Genomic DNA, 5645 nt, shown 5'->3' on the forward strand with positions numbered 1-5645 from the left:
TCTGCCAATTGGATTTTTAATTGGAGAGTTTAATCCATTAACATTTAAAAGTAATTGCTGACGAGGGAGTATGTGCTTCTGTCATCTTGCTGTTTGTCGTCTGTTCACCATGTCGTTTTTATTCCTCCATTACTAACTTCTTTTATGTTGGATTGATTTTCATAGTGCCCCATTTCGATCCCCTCTTCCTTTCTTATCTGTGTAGTTTTTAGTTGTCTCTGTGGCTCCCTTGAGGATTACAATTAACATCTTAGACTTAAACAACCTAGTGTGAAATAATATCAGCTTATTTTCAAAGGTATGCAAAAACTCCGTTCCCTTATATCTCTTTCCCTCCTCTTTTATATTATTATCATAGGTTACATTTTTATACATAGCATACTCATTAAAGATTTCATATTATTACTCTATGCATTTGTTTTTAAATCATATAGGGAGAAAAAGAGGTGTTATAAATCAAAACTACAATAATACTGTCTTTGTTATTTACCTGTGTAACCAGTGCTCTTTATTTCTCCATAAGACTTTGAGTTACTGTACAGTATTTTTTCATTGTAGCCTGAAGGATTCCCTTAGCATTTCTTGTAGGTCAGGTATATTAATCATGAACTCCCTCAGCTTTTTAATATCAGAATGTCTTGATTTATCCTTCATTCTTAAAGGATAGTTTTGCCAGACATAGAATTTTTGGTTAACTCTATTCTTTTAACACATTAAATGTCATCCCAATGCCTTCTGGCCTCCGTGGTTGTTAATGATAAATCAGTGATTAATTTTACTCGTGATTCCTTATATGATGAGCTGCTTCTTTCTGGTCATTCTGAGGATTCTCTCTTCAGTGTTTGACAGTTTGAGTATAATGTGCCTCCGCGTGAATCTCTTTGACTTTATCCTTCTTATAGTTTGTGAACTTCTCAGACGTGTCTAGAGATTTCCTCCACTTTGGAGAGGATTGGACCGTTATTTCTTGAGATGCACCTTCAGCTTCTTTCTCCTTCAGCTCTCCTGTGACTCCAGCTCTGTGTTTGCGGATACACTTGATGGTATCCTACGACTTTTTAGGCTCCATATATCTTTCTTTATTCTTTTTCTTCTGTTTTTTAGAGCAGATAATTTCACTCTGCGTATATGTTCATTTTTGCTGATTATTCTGCCTGCTCAAATCTGTCGAACACTTTAGTGAATGTTTCATTTCAATTTTTGTGATTTTGGGTTCTAAAATTTCTATGTTTCCTTTTTCTAATGTGTCTTTAGTAATATTTCTTGTCATACATATTACTCTCTTGGTTTCTTTGAGTTCTTCAATCATATTTAAGACATACTGATTTAAAGTCTGTGTAGTAGTTCCATTGTCTGTGTTTCCTTGAGGACAGTTTCTGTTAACTTTTTTCCTTCTTGTAGCTGGGTCATTTTATATTTTCTCTTTGCGTGCTTAATTTTTTGTGGCTGTTGTTGAATATGGACATTTTTAATATTATGCACAGAAAGAAAAAACAACAAAAGCAAAAATATTTTCTCTCTCGTCTCTGCATTTTGGCTGTGTATTGGGACATTCCTTTTGCAAGGCCTTTTCACATTCTGTTTTGCCTCCATGCCCTGCTTGCCTGTAGCCTAAAGATCAGCCAGAGGTGAAAGTGTGTGGTCTTCTCAGGTCTTCTCTGAGCACACTTCCTGCCCTGTACACTCACATGGTTTTCCAGTTCCTTCTTATGTGGACTCTTTTCAAACTTTTTACTTTCTAAAGATGGTCACTCTACACCTCTCCCTCCTTTGGCTTTCAGCGCACGTGTTGTTTCTCGTAATTGTTATTTTGCGCCAGTCGACACTGGCGTATTCATCTGACTCTCTGTATCTTTGAGAAATGCTCTCTGCATAGTCAGGTTCAGGAAAGTTACGAGCTACGCAGGAAATAGGCCCCTTCGATTAGTCCTCAGGGACCCTACAGACGGATCAAAACAAACAGAACTCAGTTGGGAACACAAAAGAAACACAGTTCTTCGGGAACAAGATCCAGTCTGCTGTGGTCAGGATGAGGTTCCACTGAGAAAGCAGGATGTGCTCTTAAAGACCCACCATGCTCAGGTGGTGGACACTACAGTTTCCCTCTCTGCTCAGTGGCCCTTCTCCTGGTTATGTGTTTGCTGGGTTGCTGTAAACATTTTACTGTCTTACCAGTTTCCTGTAAGTGTGATTCTGACAGGCATGTTGTGGTTTTTGGTGTTTCTGAGGAAGGATTGTTCCCATAGTCCCTACTTGGCCATTTTTTGCAACTGTCCTTGTCAACATGCTTTTATTCAAAAGGACAACCTGGCTCACTTTTATGGGCTATAGTTTAAGGGCTATTATAGTTTATGAGCTATATTTTGGTTTGCCCCTCTCGTACACTGCCCTGAGGCCGCTCTGAATTCTGAGCAGTATTCTACACTGTAATTCAGTTCTTGATGTTTTTGCTTTATTGTCTCTGGTCAGTTTTGTGTGAGGGCCACTTGGTAGTGATCTCAGGACTTCATACATAAATGGAAGGAATCCCTTTCTCTAGGTTCCTTCTCCCTGATTCTCCCCACTCTGTGCTTGGGATCACTTAGTGTAGGGTGGAGAAAGTTGACAAAGCATCTTCGTGTGTTTGCAGGAGCCTTTCTGGTGGAGAGTGGGAATGGCGCCTCCTCTTGTCTCAGTTTTGCTTGTTGTCAGATGGGACTAATTGACAAAGCTTTTCCCACAGTCTCCCAGCAGCAGCATTCCCTCAGGAGCTGAGAGTCCTGCTTCTTTGCTGGCTTTGCTTGCTGTCAGCACTGCCAGTTGCCTGGTTGGGAGGAAGAGGGCACAGTTCCTCTTGGGTGTTAGGGTTCTGTTCTGCATGCCTCCCTCTTCAACCACTTCAGAAATTTTATTCCCTAATGTTTGAAAACTTTTGCTGCTAAGTAGTAAATCACAGAGGAAACTTACAAACATTATGTACAATGGATTAAATTGCATGATTTTGAACATAAACTGAGATTTAGTTGACATAAAACTCTATCTTTGCTTTAGGTGTACAGCGTAATGATTCAATATATGTATATATTGTGAAACGATCATTACAGATAATCTGATTAACATCTATCATCACATGTATTTACAATTTTTTTTTCTGAGAACTTTTAACGTTTACACTCATAGCAACTTCCAAATATATAATATGGTGATATTAACTGTAGTCACCATGCTGTATATTAATTACATCCCCAAGACTCATTTATTTTATAACTGGAAGTATGTACCTTTTGACCACTTTCACTCATTTTGTCCATTCCCCACCCCTCCCTCTGGCAGCCACCAATCTATTCTCTGAATCTGTGAGTTCATTTGTTTCTTTTAGATCTCACATGTAAGTGAAATCGTACGGTATTTGTCTTTTTCTGTGTGATTTATTTCACATGGCAGAATGTCCTTAAGGTCCCATCATGCTGTTGCAAACGACAGGATTGTCTTCTTATTTATGGCTGAATAATATTCCACTGTGTTTACGTACCAGAATTTCTGTATCTGTCCGTTCATCGATAAGCAGTTATGTTGTTTCCATGTCTTATTGTAAATAATTCTGCAGTGAGCATGGAGGTCCAGATATCTTTTTGAGTTAGTGTTTTCATTTCTTTTGGATAGATACCCAGAAGTAGAATTGCTGGGTCACATGGTAGTTCTAGTTTTAATTTTTTGAGGAACCTCCATACTCTTATCTACAGTACACCAATTTATATTCCTATAAATCGTACCAGTTTGCATTCCCACCAACAGTGTGTGCAGGTTTCTTTTTCTCCACATCCTCACCAATACCTGTTATTTCTTGTCTTTCTGATACTCGCCGTTCTGACAGGTGCAAGGTGGTATCTCATTGTGGTTTTGATTTCCATTTCTCCAAATGTGATGTTGAGTCTCTTTTCATGTGTCTGCTGGCCATTCGTGTGTCTTCTCTGGAAAAATGTCTATTCAGGTCCTCTGCCCATTTTTTAATATGATCATAGTTTTTTGCTATTGAGTTTTATGAGTTCTTGTCCTCCTCCTCCTCCTCTTCCTTTCTTCTTCTTTCTTCTTCTTCCTCCTTTTCTTCCTTCTTGTCTTCCTCTTCTTCTTCCTCTTCTTTTCTTCCTCTTCTTCTTCTTCGTGCAAAAAAGGTGGTTTAAAGCACAGGGACAGGACCCATGGGCAGAAAGACCTGCACTGGTATTGTGAGGAGAAATTCGAGTTTTAAGAGTTCTTTATGTATTTTGTTTATCTACCCCTTGTCAGATAAATGATTTGCAAGTATTTTTCCCATTCAGTAGGCTGCCTCTTCATTTTGTGGATGGTTTCTTTTGTTGTGCAGAAGCTTGCCTCAGCGTTTGGTGTTAAATCCAAAAATTCATCACCAAGAGCAGTGTATTTCCTCTTCCGTTTTATATAACCCCTGCTGGCTAGAGGGAATAATCTTTCCTTGGGACCTTTTTTTCTGTTTTCTTTTTTGATTCAAACTTTGGCAGTTCTGAGTCACAGTCTGCTGTAGCATCCAGATTGGGACATACAGGAGGCCAGAATAAACCCCGAGGAACTCATCACCCAGTCCTCCCTAATTCCTCCTAATTCCTAATTCCCATTCCTGCCTTCTTTCGTCCATGTTTCAGAGTCTTCCAATATTTGCTTTGTGTGTTATGTCCATGGTTCTAACCTGTAATTGGAATGTTCAGGTGGAGTGTGCTTACTCCATCATGAGTAGTATGGGAACTCGACTCCCACAATCATTTATTGAAAGCATGGTTAAATGAATACACTCATCTTGCCTACAGATTGCTTATTTTATGGGTATCAATATAACAAGAGGTATAGTATTAAGAGCCTTAAGATAAATTCCATGGGAGCTCATAGGCAATAAGAATGAAATTATTTTTAGCCATTTTGGAATAGGTCGTGTGGTGTGGTGGTGAGGTCATTGTTCAGAGAATAATCTCTGACACCAACTGGAATGTCCTGTAATTTAATTCCGTCCTGACACTACTCACACTTAGTGCAGACCTGCAGGTTAAGGGCAAAATCCTGAACAAGACTGCCCACTTCAGACGCCATCCGCAAGTATCAGGAGCCATCTGCACTCCCCACGACCCACTCAGATTTGATAATTTGTTAGAAGGACTGAGAAAACTCACTGAGGGTGTTATAGTAAAGATTATTGTTTTATTACAAAAGCTATACCCAGGAAGAGGCAGGTGGAAGCAATGCATAAGTCCAGATCTGGGGCAGGGTGAGTGGGTTGGGGGAGGAAAAACCTAGAGGTTCTATGCCCTCTCCCTGTGGGATCTGAGCATATCAGCCTCCTGGCACATCAGCGTCTTCCTCACCCAGGAGACTCCCCTGAGCTTTATTGTCCAGAGCTTTCCCTGGGGTTTCATTACTGCAGTGCAGTTGATGGGAGGACTGGCCATGTGATGAAACCCCTCCAGCCCTCCCGTCCACCCTGGAGGTCTGGTTGGCCCAAAGTTCCAACCCGCTTAGCATGTGGTTAGTCTTTGTGGTGACCAGCCTCCATCCTGAGTCTCTCTAGGGGCCACCGTGTGTCTCCTCATTAGCATAAGAGATGCACACTGGTCACTCAGGAATTCTAAAGGTTTTTGAAACTCTGTGCCAGAAACGGGGGG

At 40.3% G+C, this 5645-nt stretch overlaps 1 protein-coding gene across 4 annotated transcripts in view; it reads left to right on the forward strand.

Annotated features, from left to right (window-relative positions):
• The window catches only part of CENPP (centromere protein P), a 245062-nt gene that overhangs the window by 59539 nt on the left and 179878 nt on the right, over nucleotides 1–5645 (forward strand). The gene's annotated exons all lie outside the window — the stretch shown is intronic.

The sequence above is a fragment of the Ursus arctos genome, unplaced genomic scaffold, assembly GCF_023065955.2.
Source record: "Ursus arctos isolate Adak ecotype North America unplaced genomic scaffold, UrsArc2.0 scaffold_33, whole genome shotgun sequence".
In the NCBI taxonomy this organism is placed as follows: Eukaryota; Metazoa; Chordata; class Mammalia; order Carnivora; family Ursidae; genus Ursus; species Ursus arctos.